Source organism: Chlorocebus sabaeus, chromosome 10 (genome assembly GCF_047675955.1).
Source record: "Chlorocebus sabaeus isolate Y175 chromosome 10, mChlSab1.0.hap1, whole genome shotgun sequence".
Classification (NCBI taxonomy): Eukaryota; Metazoa; Chordata; class Mammalia; order Primates; family Cercopithecidae; genus Chlorocebus; species Chlorocebus sabaeus.
The window spans coordinates 960,239-978,427 of record NC_132913.1 but is presented as its reverse complement, the minus strand read 5'-3'; positions in this window follow the sequence as shown (position 1 = coordinate 978,427).

Below are 18,189 nucleotides of genomic sequence, written 5' to 3'. Positions count from 1 at the left end.
CAGTCTTCTCAGCACCACATCGTACTTACTCCAAAATTGACCACGTAATTGGAAGTAAAGCACTCCTCAGCAAATGTACAAGAACAGAAATTATAACAAACTGTCTCTCAGACCACAGTGCAATCAAATTAGAACTCAGGACTAAGAAACTCAATCAAAACCGCTCAACTACATGGAAACTGAACAACCTGCTCCTGAATGACTACTGGGTACATAACGAAATGAAGGCAGAAATAAAGATGTTCTTTGAAACCAATGAGAACAAAGATACAACATACCAGAATCTCTGGGACACATTTAAAGCAGTGTGTAGAGGGAAATTTATAGCACTAAATGCCCACAAGAGAAAGCAGGAAAGATCTAAAATTGACACTCTAACATCGCAATTAAAAGAACTAGAGAAGCAAGAGCAAACACATTCAAAAGCTAGCAGAAGGCAAGAAATAACTAAGATCAGAGCAGAACTGAAGGAGATAGAGACACAAAAAACCCTCCAAAAAATCAATGAATCCAGGAGTTGGTTTTTTGAAAAGATCAACAAAATTGACAGACCACTAGCAAGACTAATAAAGAAGAAAAGAGAGAAGAATCAAATCGACGTAATTTAAAATGATAAAGGGGATATCACCACCGACCCCACAGAAATACAAACTACCATCAGAGAATACTATAAACACCTCTACGCAAATAAACTGGAAAATCTAGAAGAAATGGATAATTTCCTGGACACTTACACTCTTCCAAGACTAAACCAGGAAGAAGTTGAATCCCTGAATAGACCAATAGTAGGCTCTGAAATTGAGGCAATAATTAATAGCCTACCAACCAAAAAAAGTCCAGGACCAGATGGATTCACAGCTGAATTCTACCAGAGGTACAAGGAGGAGCTGGTACCATTCCTTCTGAAACTATTCCAATCAATAGAAAAAGAAGGAATCCTCCCTAACTCATTTTATGAGGCCAACATCATCCTGATACCAAAGCCTGGCAGAGACACAACAAAAAAAGAGAATTTTAGACCAATATCCCTGATGAACATCGATGCAAAAATCCTCAATAAAATACTGGCAAACCGGATTCAGCAGCACATCAAAAAGCTTATCCACCATGATCAAGTGGGCTTCATCCCTGGGATGCAAGGCTGGTTCAACATTCGCAAATCAATAAACATAATCCAGCATATAAACAGAACCAAAGACAAGAATCACATCATTATCTCAATAGATGCAGAAAAGGCTTTTGACAAAATTCAACAGCCCTTCATGCTAAAAACGCTCAATAAATTCGGTATTGATGGAACGTACCTCAAAATAATAAGAGCTATTTATGACAAACCCACAGCCAATATCATACTGAATGGGCAAAAACTGGAAAAATTCCCTTTGAAAACTGGCACAAGACAGGGATGCCCTCTCTCACCACTCCTATTCAACATAGTGTTGGAAGTTCTGGCTAGGGCAATCAGGCAAGAGAAAGAAATCAAGGGGATTCAGTTAGGAAAAGAAGAAGTCAAATTGTCCCTGTTTGCAGACGACATGATTGTATATTTAGAAAACCCCATTGTCTCAGCCCAAAATCTCCTTAAGCTGATAAGCAACTTCAGCAATGTCTCAGGATACAAAATTAATGTGCAAAAATCACAAGCATTCTTATACACCAGTGACAGTCAAACAGAGAGCCAAATCAGGAATGAACTTCCATTCACAATTGCTTCAAAGAGAATAAAATACCTAGGAATCCAACTTCCAAGGGATGTAAAGGACCTCTTCAAGGAGAACTACAAACCACTGCTCAGTGAAATAAAAGATGACACAAACAAATGGAAGAACATACCATGCTCATGGATAGGAAGAATCAATATCGTGAAAATGGCCATACTGCCCAAGGTAATTTATAGATTCAATGCCATCCCCATCAAGCTACCAATGAGCTTCTTCACAGAATTGGAAAAAACTGCTTTAAAGTTCATATGGAACCAAAAAAGAGCCCGCATCTCCAAGACAATCCTAAGTCAAAAGAACAAAGCTGGAGGCATCACGCTACCTGACTTCAAACTATACTACAAGGCTACAGTAACCAAAACAGCATGGTACTGGTACCAAAACAGAGATATAGACCAATGGAACAGAACAGAGTCCTCAGAAATAATACCACACATCTACAGCCATCTGATCTTTGACAAACCTGAGAGAAACAAGAAATGGGGAAAGGATTCCCTATTTAATAAATGGTGCTGGGAAAATTGGCTAGCCATAAGTAGAAAGCTGAAACTGGATCCTTTCCTTACTCCTTATACGAAAATTAATTCAAGATGGATTAGAGACTTAAATGTTAGACCTAATACCATAAAAATCCTAGAGGAAAACCTAGGTAGTACCATTCAGGACATAGGCATGGGCAAAGACTTCATGTCTAAAACACCAAAAGCAACGGCAGCAAAAGCCAAAATTGACAAATGGGATCTCATTAAACTAAAGAGCTTCTGCACAGCAAAAGAAACTACCATCAGAGTGAACAGGCAACCTACAGAATGGGAGAAAATTTTTGCAATCTACTCATCTGACAAAGGGCTAATATCCAGAACCTACAAAGAACTCAAACAAATTTACAAGAAAAAAACAAACAACCCCATCAAAAAGTGGGCAAAGGATATGAACAGACATTTCTCAAAAGAAGACATTCATACAGCCAACAGACACATGAAAAAATGCTCATCATCACTGGCCATCAGAGAAATGCAAATCAAAACCACAATGAGATACCATCTCACACCAGTTAGAATGGCGATCATTAAAAAGTCAGGAAACAACAGGTGCTGGAGAGGATGTGGAGAAATAGGAACACTTTTACACTGTTGGTGGGAGTGTAAACTAGTTCAACCATTATGGAAAACAGTATGGCGATTCCTCAAGGATCTAGAACTAGATGTACCATATGACCCAGCCATCCCATTACTGGGTATATACCCAAAGGATTATAAATTATGCTGCTATAAAGACACATGCACATGTATGTTTATTGCAGCACTATTCACAATAGCAAAGACTTGGAATCAACCCAAATGTCCATCAGTGACAGATTGGATTAAGAAAATGTGGCACATATACACCATGGAATACTATGCAGCCATAAAAAAGGATGAGTTTGTGTCCTTTGTAGGGACATGGATGCAGCTGGAAACCATCATTCTCAGCAAACTATCACAAGAACAGAAAACCAAACACCGCATGTTCTCACTCATAGGTGGGAACTGAACAATGAGATCACTTGGACTCGGGAAGGGGAACAGCACACACCGGGGCCTGTCATGGGGAGGGGGGAGGGGGGAGGGATTGCATTGGGAGTTATACCTGATGTAAATGACGAGTTGATGGGTGCAGCACACCAACATGGCACAAGTATACATATGTAGCAAACCTGCACGTTGTGCACATGTACCCTACAACTTGAAGTTTAATAATAATAAATAAATTAAAAAAAAAAAAAAAGAAAATTAACTGACAAATGAGGAAAATATTTGCAACAATCTTAATAGGCAGTGGGTTCTTACTCTTCATATGTATCTTGTACAGAATTCATAGCCCTGAGGACCCCAGTCGAAAAACTGCAAATAATCAGACCTCAATGGAAAAATGGACAAGGGACATAAACAGATAATCTAAAAACTAAAAAGAAAAGGAAAAGAAAAACAATTGTTATTCTAGTTAAATACTAAAATGCAAATTAATAGGATACTGTTTTTTCCATATCAGGTTTTCAAGTATTTTTTTAAAGTCATAATGTTTTAAAAAGAAAATCCGTGATACAAAACATACTCTTTTGAGGTAAGAATGTAAATTGAAACAGCATTTTCTGGAAAACAGTTTGATGACATAAGAACTTTATACTCTTCGATCCAGTTATTTCTAGGAATTTTTTCTAAGGATAAATCAGTTTTATGTACAGAATAGATGTAAATAGAACTGTTTATAATAAGAGAAGTAAGTTTTAATAATTTATTATTGAACTTTATAACTAAAGAAGTATAATTGAAGAATGATGAATTTGGAAAATATTTGTTATGTAATATATAAGTACAATGTTTATATTAAAAAAGCAAAATACAAAACTGTAAATTTAAAACTGCACTGTCCAATATGGCAGCAACTAGTCACATGTAGCTTTTTTTTTTTTAAGGCACAGAGTCTCACTCTGTCACCCAGGTTGGAGTGCAGTGGTGTGATCATAGCTCACTATAACCTCAAATTTCTGGGCTCAAGCAATCCTCCTGTGTCAGCCTCCCCAGTAGCTGGTATCACGTGTGCACGCCACAATGCCCAGCTAATTTTTTAAGTTTTTTGTAGAGATGGGGTCTCACTGTGTTGTCCAGGTTGATCTTGAACTTCTTGCCTCAGGCAATTCTCCCATTGGTTTCCCAAAGTGCAGAGATTACAGGAGTGAGTCACCGCTCAGCCAGCATGCAGCTTTTGAACACTTGGAATACGTCCAGCCTGAAATTTTAGATATGTACACACCCGCACACATACACATGTCCTGTTTTGATGTTCTATAATTAATTTCCTCTCAGTTTTTAACTTTTATCTACCTTATTAATGTACAGAATTTCCCTGAAATCTGGCTATGGGAAATATCTTGGTATCAATTCATATGGGCTTGTTGTTGGGCGTTCAGATGCAATTGGACCAAGAGAACAATGGGAACCAGTCTTTCAAAATGTAAGTGCTGTTACTGTTTATAAAAACTTCCTGTCAGTGTAACAGAAAGTCTGTAACAGTCAATGATAATATATTTAAAAAGAAAAAGTAGGATGCAATAGTATAATACGTTAAATTGGAGCAAATCAATAAGCACGTAGAGCCTTAAAGAGATCTCAAAATATAGTGCAACAAAAACAGCATTAGTACTTTTGCCCACAATTATTTCTCTCTACCCTAGTGCCTAGATATGGATCTCATTTCCGTTAAAGAACCAGTCAATTTTAGGTCTCAGAGTAGGAAAACAGAATAGTTCCTAACTATCTTCTTTGTAGCAGAAATCATGGATGCTTTCAGAAACATTAGAGACTGTAAGCGAACAGTGGAGCAAGCTAAGACCAAGTTGTGACAATTTGTGCATAAAATAAATAATAATAGTTCATGAAAGTAAATTATCTCTAAAAGGCTTTCAGTTCATAAACTTAAAATAGTGTACGAAAAGATAGTTTTAATGTAAAAGAAGAAAAAAGATAATATTCTTAATTTTGGTAAGTAGACAGTTGTAGTATATGGATGTTTTGTTAAATCTTTGTTGGTACAGAATACATAATCTCCTTTCTCTGTGTGAGAAGTAAAGATTGAACAAAAGTATGTGAGTGCTAAACAGTCTTTAAAAAGTAGGTAACTATATCAAAACCAGTAAGGACCAGTGGGCACCAGCAAGTAGAAGATAAGCTTAGCCTCTGAGTAGTGCTTTGGTGGTATACAATCAGGAACTGAAACTAGGAACTCAGCAGTGTTTTCTAAGATGACAAATGAAACAAACATCCCCCTAGAAAGAGGTAATCACTTAGACTAATTTCCTCATCCCCTGGGATAAAATCTTAAGTCAGTGACTTGAAAACTATTTTGACCCAACCCATTGAGAAATGCATTTTTACATTGCAGCCCAGCACACACATATGTATAATTGAAGCAAGAGTTGTACTTAACAATACTTACTTGTTCATGTGTTATGCAACTTGATATTTCTTATTCTCTTTTACCCCTTCCTCTGTGTGTCTGTGAGTATTCCCTTTTCTTTTTCCCCCAAATACCATTCAGGAACCACTACATTGATTTCATGACCCACTAATGTGTTGCAACCCCTTTGAGATGATCCTACTAGTTATGATGAGATACTTCTAATAAAAGTTACACCAGTAGAAAAGACCAATATATCATAAGGCCAGGATGATGAGCTAGATAGTTCTAATAATACAACACTTTAGGAAAATTCATTTCATTTTATTTTTAGGAAGGACACTAAGTTTCAAAAATTTAAATGAAGAGGGTCTTAAAACTCTATTGCAAAAAGACTCAGCTGAAAAATCTGCAGCACAGGTTTAAATCGCCTTGGACCACAGCAGCATGTTCCAGGGCTCCGCAGGCGCCATCCAGATGAGAGACCACCAGCCCTTGCGACCTTGACCAAGAAATTAAATCCATGTTATCAGCACTTTTTAAACTGGATGTGATATAAGTTATATCACATATTTTATACATTTTATATATACATATTTATATTAAATATATACATATTTTTATAATCATTGTATTTGTAAACATTTTGTCTAAATGTTATGGTATTCCAAGTTTTCCAAAAGAATTAACCAAATACAAGTTATAAATAAACATTATATTTGTTAAGGGAATCAAGCTAACCAAATTTATAACCCAGATTTGGATACACAAGAAGATCCGTTTTTAAAGTTTTGTTTAATAGAAAGCAGTGTAATACATCAAACATTAAACAACTAAAAAAGCATATGAATATTTATTTTCACACACAAAATTCCCTCAGACATTGATTCTAACATTTGAACAAAGTGTGCATTCATAATTACGTTCTTGTCTTTAAAGTTAATTTTTCAAAGTGAACTAAATCAGTTATATCACCGTAGATGTTTTAGAAAGGAAGCAATCCTACTTCATCTAATTAGAATTTAGTCCTACTAGGAAGATACACTAAGAATGTTTACTGTGGTAATATTTGAATAGTAAACTGATAGGTGATTTGGTTTCCTTTTCTGCATGTTCTTGTATTACATTTTTCAGGTTTTCTCTAAGTTCTTTTTTGTGATTTTGAAATCAGGGAGGAAAAATTAATTCAGTCTAAACACAACGTTTCTTCTACAAGAAGTATCCTCATGGCTCTCTATTTTGTTATTTTGTTTTACTTAGGGGAAAATGACTTTATTGGCTTCAAATAGCTGCTTTATTAGATGCAATGAAGCTGGGGACATAGAAGCAAAAAGTAAGACAGCAGGAGAAGAGGAAATGATCAAGGTAATTATGACATTTTATACAGATAACTACATTCACACATGCAATGTGACTATCTCTTTAAAATGTTAAACATCATTTACTGTCACTTTGAAGATTTAGTTAATAGCTTTTTATAATGTGATATTTCAAATGGACTCATTTTTTATTATAAATCCCATACTTGGTGGCTTGTTTGTACAATGTCATAGAGAAATCAGTGCATCTAGGAGCTACCTTGCCGTTATCTCCATGGATTACTATCTTTTTTGAGTAGTTCCACATGATCTTTTTAGGCTTTCGTTTTCTTGTTTTCTTGCTTGTATTTTAAAATCTAATTTTTAAAATCGATAATATGTACACGTGGTTCAACATTTTAAAATAAAAGTGTATGAAGACATCTGCCTGCCGTGCGTCTTACTCACCTGTGTCCCAGCTCCTGTTCCTATCTCTTTCCCTTTGTTTTGTTTTTTTATAGCCTCCTAAAATTTCTTTATAAACACATGAATATGTTTATAATTTTCAACTGTTTTACACTAAAGGTTGCCTCCTCTATAGTCTTCTAGACTTTGATTTTTTTTTTTTCCTTAACATTGTATCTTGGAGAGTTTTCTACTATTAGTTTGAACGTAGAAAGTTTTCTCTTTTTCTTGCTTTTCCCTTCTTTCCCTCTCTTTTTTAACGGCCGCATAATATTCATTTTAGGGATGTACCTTAATTTGTTTAGTCTCTTATAGATGGAACTTTAGGCTGTTTCCAGGCTTTTGCTCACATCCACAGTGCTGCAGTACAAAACATTGAATATGCATCCATTTGTAGATGTGCGGGTGGACCTGAAGATAAATTTCCAGAAGCAGAATTACCAGGTCAGCGGTATATGCGTTTGTATTTACGTAATGCTTGAGCTTCCATGATGATAATAACTCTATGAAACATTAAAAATCATAGCAGAACTACTGGGGCTTTAGCCCTCACATCTAAAAAATATTTTTATTAATAGTACCAGTCTTCTTTGCATTAGGAAAAACATGAATCACATAAAACATGATTTTTATTTTATTTTTACCATTTGTGTGTGTCACTAAGCTGGAAATAAAAGTTCCTTATTCCAGGCTGAATTCCTCATCCATAGTCAGATGCGTTATCCATTGCACCAGGCACTGGCCTGGTTCCTCCCTAATCCTACTCTTTGTTTTATACCATTGTAAAAGTTACACAGACATCTTCATATCAAGGTGAAATTCTAAATAATACTGTTAATATAACCTAGATAAATCAGGTAGTTAGCTGGAATTTGATGAAAACATTTAAGGCTTAATTTTTTAGACTCAGCAAAAGCCAGTGATCTTTCATGATAAACATATACTAAAATGTATCTAGAGAATGACTCCCTCCTTCTTGACACATGATTTTTCTGTTCCTTGGCATTCCTTCCCGGTAGGGAGCATCCTGAACCTTGCTTTGTCTGTCTCTGTTGGGAATCACAGGTTGCATCCAGTCTGACCCAGATTTGCTGTGTGACGCATTGTGGGGGCCGGAGTGGAAGGCTCTAAGAGATGGGGGAAATGCCTTTTCTAAAATGCCCTTCGTTCTTATAATTAGAGCATAAAAATTTATGTTACATTTTTCTCTACTACCAGTGTAATTTAAAAGCCTGTATCAAATGTCTGTACGTGCTTCATGTTAGATTTCCAGTCGTATGTTTGATTTCTTTTTACAATAGTCTTGATTTCAAATAATTTCAAATCTAAAGCTCAAACAATTTCAATCTAAAATGTAGGTATTGTTGTTAGAGAAGTGAAATGTTAGTTATGTTTTTTGATTGCATGTACCCGGCACATGTGTTGTAGTCTCAAATCTCCATCAGGCTCCTGTGAGGTGGATGTGAGCTCAGCCTTAGAGACAGGAAGACAGCCTCTGACCCTCCTTACATCCTTGTGGTTTTTGTCAGTCAGTTCATGGAAATCACATAGTGATTTCAAGGTGTGGTAAAGACAGGATGTGTACCCAGGTCCAGCTAACTCCTAAGCCACTCAATATTTCGTGGCGTATTGCTTCTCAGGAAACAAGTCATTGGGGAAATGCAGATGGGTTTGTGACTTATCTTTAATTTTATTTATTTATATTTTATTGTGTCATGTTTATTTTTCATCTGGATATCATCACAAAAGTGTTATCGAAGGCAACAATTGCAAATATATGTACAGTGCTTTGCACTTACACAAAGATGCAAAGATACTTATACAAAGATTGTGTGTTTCACTATTTAAAGCAGTTTTCAGATTAAATACAAAGTTTTCTGGGTCTCTTTGGTTAGTCAAGTACCTGGAAGCTCTGAACAGTGATTATTTAGGACTCTTTTCCTTTACCATTTAATTGCAGGCTCTCCTAATCTTTGTCAGCCATTCACCTTTATGACCTTGCCTTATCTACCAGAACACAGATCCCTCTTACTAAAGGCAGCATTGTGTTACAGGCCCTAGCAGGGAATGTTTTCAGGTCTTCTAGGACCCTCTAATCAAAACTGTCACAAAGATGTCATTGGCACAAACACATTATTTGTCATTACTTTCTAAGCAGTCCTGGAATTGGACTCTGGCCACAGAGATTCTTAGGAGACGTGAGTCCTTACCTCTGCCAATTGCCTGTTCTGTGGGTGATCCTAATTGTTGAATGCAGATCAGTTAACTTATGACATGTGATAGTAAATATCTATCCAAACTTTGGAGGATATAAGAAGTTAGTAAAAGAGGTGGGTTCCAATTAATTAAAAACAAGTTGTGTAATGTTAAAAGTTTTAATACATTTGGTGATAGTCTGTGCGACGTAAAATAGCGATCTTAAGCTTTCAGTCTGATCAAGTGAACACTTGTCTACTAGGGATAATTTGATCCTAGTGTATTCACTGGGAGGACAAAATTAAATTAATGATTGCTTTATCGCCTAGCAGGATCTGATGTGTAAAATGTTTTTGAAATAATTTTGTCTGTAGTGTTTCTGACCTAAGGGCTGCGGAGGAAGCATGTGGTAGCAGTTACTCATATAGATTAAATATGTGAAGTAAAAACACATAGCCAAAACCCGCCTTTTTCTGAATATAGTTGATCAGTTAATTTTTTCTTCTGCATAAGAAATCATCTCGAATGTTCTTATGTGATACGTAAAGTGGGGAAGGTGGAAGATAAACATATAAGCCATTGGATTCTCTTTTCCAGTATCTAGATTACATCCTGTGCTGAAAGAGAAACCAAGAAAAAGATGACATTCCAGAAGAAGACAAAGGAAATGTAAAACAATGTGAAATCAATTATGTGTATGTGTTCTTTTCCTTTTAGACCTACAGATTTGACAGTGAAGTGCTTCTCAAAGTGCTTTCAAAATACATTACCTAATTAATTGGGGATGGTGGTGTATGCCTGTAGGCCAAGCTACTCGGGAGGCTGAGCCAGGAGGATTGTTTGAGCCCAGGAGTCCAAGGCTGCAGTGAGCTCTGATAACCACTGCATTCCAGCCTGGATGACGGAGCAAGACCCTCTCTGACAAAATTAAATTAAAACTGATGGACAAGAAGAGGCAACGCAATGTAGCCTCTGGGACAGAGCCCTGAGCTCAGTGCTTTTCTCAAGGCTTCAGTTTTCCGAATCATCCTACAGCTCTCAAAGCGAACGTCATCCGGGTTAGTCCGTCTCCCTGTTCGTTCATCGAATGGGTGTGATGCCAGTCAAAGGCTGTGCTAGGGCCAGGACACGGGGGACTCCAGCCGGCATGCCCTAATAGAAGTGGGGCCTTATGGTTCTTCCCAATGAGCGGCCTTCCTTTTGAGGGGTCACGGAGGTCATCTTTGTGGTTGAAAAGCTCCAGCTTATTAAAAAAAAATACAATTAGACTTTTTTTTTTTTTGTCTCCCCTAAGACAGAGTCTCTCTCTGTCGCCCAGACTGGAGTGCAGTGTTGTGATCTCGGCTCATCGCAGCCTTCGCCTCCCAGGTTCATGTGATTCTCCTGCCTCAGCCTCCTGAGTAGCTGGGACTACAGGCACGTGCCACTATGCTCAGCTAATTTTTGTATTTTTAGTAGAGATGGGGTTTCACCATGTTGGCCAGGCTGTTCTCGAACTTCTGACCTCAAGTGATCTGCCTGCCTTGGCCTCCCAAAGTGCTGGGATTGCAGGCATGAGCCACTGCGCCTGGCCTACAGTTAGACTTTTTTAATAAGTGAAAAAGAAATTAGCAGTATTTATAAATTTAATAGTAAATATGTATAATCAGAGTTTGAGGTATTTTTCAATGAAGACATTTTCTTTGCAAAAAGAAATTTCAGAGCTTCCAAGACCACAAACTTAGCATAAGTAAAGAAGAAGGTAAAATTCTTAAAAAGGCTCGGAAAGATGGATTTTTGCATGAGACGATTCTGGACAGGTAGCTATTTACTTATTTCCACTATTTTCAGTAGCCAATAGAAATGGTGTGTAGAAAACCTGTGTTCTCTTAAATTACTATACTTTTCACATTTTTGTCTTTATTTCTAATTTATGAATGTGGCAATATTACTTAGAGAGGACATCATAAGTTTGGGAAAAGACTGTCAAGAAAGAATATCTAAAAATTATAACCAATTCTAAGTATATACTTTAAGAAATTCAGGTTTGACTGAATTCAGGTTTGACTGACCTACTTCAGAAATTTATCATTATCTTTTTATAACTATTAGAACCAGAATTAGAAAGAAGCAGTTTGACTAATATAAAAATTATGTGGATTCTGTTAGAGTGGTTCAGGTTCCTTAAAATAAGAATAGATCAGCTAAAAATCTAAAAGCTACACAAGTGAAATTGAAGCAGTTTTATTGTAAGATTTGGAAAAGTGCAGGATGTTTGTCATAGCACATTATTAATATTTATTATTCTTCCTATGTGGATAAGTAATGTCCTAGATTTACAACATAGGAAAACAGGCAGAGACGTTTAGCTGTAAGTGTCCAAGTATAAATCAATTAAGTGCCAGATTTTGATAATCACCAGCCGCTCATTGAAGTCCTATGTTGCAAAGTTACTCTTACCCTTTTTTTACATTTCTTGATAAGGCAATGTTTAATTACATATTTCCTGTTAACTAGCTGGTAGACTTCATACCTAAAGTTAGTACATAATGTTAAGAATTTTTTCCAGCCGAGCAAATGAATATGTATCTAGATGGAAGAAATCAAGAAGAGGATATAAAATACAATCAGGACGTGGATTCTAAAATGGCATAAGCTCTGTGTCCTGTAACTTTTATCACTTCTAATAATACAGCATTCTCACCCTGTTGAATGGAAATTTAGAGCACCCTTAAATTCCAGAATAATTAAAATTGCTATTGTGGATTGAAAAAGCCCTTAGACAATGTTTATTGACTATTAGGAAATAACTTTTATAAGATTAGAATCCATTTTTTATAGAAACCAAATTTAAAAGTATACATATTTCAATATAAGTGTTGTGGTAATAACCAAAATTGACCACACAGTTTTAAAGCTTTTTATATTTAGTAGCAGTTGAATATATACGGCATGTTTTACATAGTTTAATTGTATTATTTTTCTTTGCTTAGGAGAACCAAATTGAAAGCCGACAGATACTGCAAATGAGTGGGATTTTTGTTTCTGCCTTATCTTTTTGTGTTTTTTTCTGAATAAAATACGCAGAGGAAATGCTTTTACAGAGTTCTTGAGTTGTTGTGAAATTACTGTTTAGTAACTAGTTTAACCAGGATTAAACAAGCTTAATCAAGATTCTTCATGGATGTACTTTTTAGCTAACTACAATTTTGCACACGGAAATGAAACTTATAGTACACACTTAATGTACCACAGAATTTTTTTCTGGATTTCCTGTCCTAAAGCATGCAGTGTACTAGAAACCAATTCTTCCTGCGCTGCTTGTGGAATCCGTCTTACTGGATCATAGTCTTTACTTTATACAATAGATGCTTGATCAGTGCCTTTCGTGGGAAGTTAGAAATTCCCAATCCAATCAACAAGGCTTTGATTCTGCCTCCGAAGTACTACCCAGATCACAGACAGCCCAAATGTCAGAACTAGGGGGCCAGGTGGAGAGGACAAACCATCTGTTAGGGAGTGGGACCGAAAGTGGAAACATTACAAAAGAGCAAGTAGGCTCAGAACAGAGGGGAGGTCAGTGCTGGGGAATCTCCCTACTGAGGACGGGTCAGCCACAGTGGATATGTATGGGAAGCTTTTGTCCTTGTGGCCTGGAATGGAAGCTGAAGAAGTTCAGATGCTAAGTGTTGCTTAGGTCTGCTTTGTTGAAGCCTGTCTCTTTCAGAGTTCCTAAACACAATATTCCCGTGGCATCTAATCCCAGTGAGTACTCCACACCCAGGCTGGGGATCAGAAGTCACGGGAAATTCTGCCTCAGGACTGAGGTTGGTTCAAGCATCTGGATGTTGTCAAAAGTCCACGTTGTGTGCTGGCCTAACCTGAAAGACCCTATCAAGTTCTAGCCTTTGAATTCCATCAGTCACCAGATCTAGAGTTACATGGCATCTGTACAAGCTCGGTAGCTGAGGCACGGGATCAGGCCTAGAAAGGAGTTTTTGGAGCATTTTTGTAGGTCTAGCTTCAGCTTGGCCCTCCAGTTCCGATAGCTGCACTTTGTCTCATCTTGGGTTCTGATCCTTGGATTGGGAACAAAGTAACTACTCTGATCCCGCAAAGCAGTGATTCTTGTTCCCAACTGGTGACGATTTTGCCTCCCAGGGGACATTTTTGGTTTTCACATCGGGGATACGGTGTTAGAGGGTAGAGGTTAGGGATGCTGCGAAGCACGTGGCCAAATCCTGTTCCGCCCAGAATGTTAATAGTGCCAAGGTTGTGCAACCTTCCCACCCAAGGGCCTGGTCTATTCCTTGCTTTTGACGGCTCCCTAACCCTTAAACACAACAGTTCAAATTTATCTGCATAAGCGTCTCCGAGGGACCTGCACGTTTCCAATGTCGACTGCCCAGACCCATCCGTGGAGACGCAGGCTTAGCAGGTCTCCAGTGTCGACTGCTGAGACCATCCGTGGAGACGCAGGGTTAGCAGGTCTAGGACTAGGTTCCATATTTGCATGTGAACAAGTACTCCAGGTTATTCCGAAGCAAGTGATACGAAGCACACACATTGAGGATCACCGCCTTCACGAGACTGAATCTTGCCTCCCACTTGGTATCTGAGACCATCTGCCTGCTGACTGGTTTTCCTGGCACAAACATTCTACATGCAGGCACAGTGTGTTCTTGGACTCCATGTCACCTCGTTCACCCTCATGTTCCCTCGGTTCCTGACCCCAGTCCAGCGAGCAGAACTAATTACAGATCTTGACAACAGAAGATACAGATTTGAAATAATACATTGCCTATTCCCACGGACTTTATCCACTAGTGAAGGAGGAGAAGTGGACAAATGGAGAGGGTAGGTGGAGTCTCCATCCCTGTTTCTCCCATTCCGCTTTATACTAACCCCAGCTAGACCATTGGGAGAGCAACAAGAGGTTAAGAATGACTGTATCTAAATATTGTCATCTGGTCCACTCTTCTTCCATCTTGAACACAAGGATATCATGAGTTTTGTTTAAACCACTACTGAAACCAAGATGAACTCTGGCTTAGGCCCTGACAGATCAGTAGCTAGTAATCTTATCAAAGCCAAGATTACCTAAAAGCACTAACCAAAGGAAAAGCTCACACACTCCAACCTGTGACTGCTCACATTTTTCAGATTGAATAATTTCAATTGTATTTTAGGTTCATTGACTCTTTACCACCTCCAAGCTGCTCCTGAAGACAACTGATTATTATTTTTTAACTTGGAAAACTTTCTCACTTCTAGAATTTCCACTTGAACCTTTGTTATTATTGTAGTTTCTTCTTGTCTACTGTGATTTCCTATCCATTTACTATAAGGGTTTTTGGAGTTTTTATTTTAGTAAGAATTATAATAACTACTTTAAAAATGCACACTAATTCCAACATCTGGGTCATCTTGAGGTCAGTCTCTATTGATTGCCTTTTTCTATGAATATGTTTATGTGTTTGATATAATGGGATTGAATCCTGAAGATTGCAAAAACTGGATTTTGTTTTGTTCCTCTGAAAATTTTGATAATTTTATGTTATATTTGTTTGATTTTTTTTTCTATTGTATACTTTACATTTTCCTCCAAGGGTTTTAACATTTCTACTTCTCAAAATATTTATGTTTATGTTAAAAATTATACAAAGTAACTTGGTGCAGTGGGTCATATCTGTAATCCCAGCACTTTTAGAGGCCCAGGCCGGAGGATCACTCGAGCCCAGGAGTTGGAAACCAGCCTAGACAACAGGGCAAGATCCTGTCTCCACAAAGAATTATTTGTGGTGCAATTACTTTTGCACCAACCTGATGAAACATAAGCTGGGTATGGTGGTGGCATGTGCCTGTGGTCTCAGCTATTTGGGAAGTGAAGGCAGAGGTGGGAGGACTGTTTGAGCCCAGGAGTTCCAGACCAGCCTGAGACCCTGTCTCTACAAAAAAAAAAAAAAAAAAAAAAAAACTTAGCTGGGCCCACATACCTGTGGTACTAGCTACTTGGGAGGCAAAGACAGAGGTGCCAGAATCACTTGATCCCAGAAGCTCAAGGCTGCAGTGCACTGGGATTGTGCCACTGCACTCCAGCCTGGGTGACAGAGCATGACCCTGACTCCAAATAATAATAATAATTACAAATAAAGACCTAGAACACCAGATTAAGGTTAAGTATTCTAAAATTTAGCTGAGTTACTCTGTTCTCTATAAAACAGGGTTGCCACAGAAAATATAACATGTCCAGTTAATTTTAAATTTCAGATAAACAAATAATTTTTTCAGTGTAAGTATATCCCATGCAATATTTGGGACATGCTTAAACTAAAATATTCATTGTTTATCTGAAACTGAAATTTAACCGGGTATTACATAATTATAGCAGCCTGACCATAAAAGATGTGCAGGCTGAGCAAAATTCTACTTTAAACTTCAGGCTTTATAATAAATGCATTATTAATCAACAACTATTATTTACTGAGACCTGTGTAGATACCCACATTTATCTTTTTAAATGTGGAACTAGGAAAGGTACATAAAGAACATTTATAGAAATGAATGACTGTTCTGTAGAGCTGAAAGGAAAACTCTGGCTTTTGTTTTTCTCCCCAAACTTAAGCTTTATTCTACGTTTGTATAAACAATAAAATTACAGCTCAACTGTGGAAGCACAGATCATAATATAAAAATAAAGCAAAGATCCCAGAAACATTTAACAGGCAATAAATCTTTGATGTCATCTTACTACAGCAACTAAACATATAATAATTTAGAATGATCCATTAATTATAAGAATAAATTCTTTTACAAAGTGTAACTATTCATATTATTGATCATCATAAGAACAAATATTTTAACTCAAACATCATGAATACTTTACAGAAAGGGGCTAGTTGCAGACGCAGTCATTCCTGGATTTCTTTCAACACCAGGCTTTCTTCCCTTTTGACCTGAGCTGGGAGTTGAATTTCTTCTTTTTGCCCTCTGACCCTCTAGTCTCTGAAGCCTCTTTTGTACTAGAGGTCCCTGCAGAGACTTCCTGGAAATTTGGATTTGTAAATTGTGCTGTTGCATCTTCTAAGCACTGCAGTGAACCCGATATAGAGCTGTTGCTCTTGCTTGTACACAGTGTAACCTTTTGATTCAAAAAAGGAAGTAAAAGGAAGAGAGTTGATTACATATGGCTACAGAGAAAAAGAGATGACACATTAATAATAATACAAAATAATAGTGATACTTGTAATATAAACATCTGAAAGGTTTAGTTCTAAGAATGTCAGTCCACATAAGAAAAGTATGTAAAAATAATTAATGTCTAATATAGTTACCTTAACTAAAGAAAAAGTATAATTTAAAGATGGCTGTTTAAGGATCAAATTGCAGCAATTGGTAAAAGTAGATATTAGTCATGTTTATTGAGTGACACAGAGTGATACTGAAGGCACTTATTTCTTAAGCAACATCATGTTTTCCCAACAAGAATATACTACATCCTAGACGTGAAATGAAAATAAGCTTTAATTTTCAACACAGGAGGGTGACAATCAGAGAACAGAGGTGCTCCAGATCCATTAGAGGACCATATCCATGAGTCTATAAGGCTCTACTGAAGGACAGAGCAAGAATTTTCAAAGAATCTCGGCGAAGGCTCCTTTTCAAAAAAATACAAAGATGAAAGGTTTTGAAACATAAATTACTTTTTCCAGTTATTACTTTGAGGACAAAGTTATAGTTGCAAAGTTAAGATTTTTATAACTATCCCTAAAATTGGTTCTCAGGTACTCCCTTGATCTATATATGTTAAGGAAAAAGGCAAGATAAAGCTGTGTTTCGATAGTTTCCAGTTTTCAATAATCAGTTTTAATATAAGGTATACCCAAATAATGGTGAATTAAATGACCATGACAGTACATTATACCAGATGCCCACTCATCAACATGCCTTGAAATTAAAGGTTTATAAGGTGCATAAGGGCAAAGTTTTTGATGTTGCCATTACATTCACAAAAGCATCTGAGGCATGTACAGCATGAAGTTCACTAAGTGCTTGCAACATAGCCAGCACTAAACTTTTGTTGAATAAATAAAGGAATACTTTTGTATAGCATCTGTTCAAAATCTCTGATGTAAAAATGAAAATAATCTGAAAATATGCAAAACTGAAATTTCCCACATATGGCCGCCAATTCATATAAACAATAAGATGAATCTCAAAATGAGAACATGACGATAAAATCAAGTTTCAAAATGGCTGGCATTTTTTAGCAAAATCCATGTTCTAAAAAAGGAATAAGACATCAAATGTTTTGAGAACCAAAATGTTACTGCTGCCTTTCTAACACCCTGTTGCTAAACCGAGCCCCCATACTCACTGTCAGTAACATTTTCATCATCAAATACAAGAAACAGGCCGGACGCGGTGGCTCACGCCTGTAATCCCAGCACTTTGGGAAGCCGAGGCCGGTGGATCACTTGAGGTCAGGAGTTTGAGACAAGCCTGGCCAACATGGTGAAACCCTGTGTCTACTAAAAATACAAAAAATTGCTGAGTGTGGTGGCACACGCCTGTAATCCCAGCTACTCGGGAGG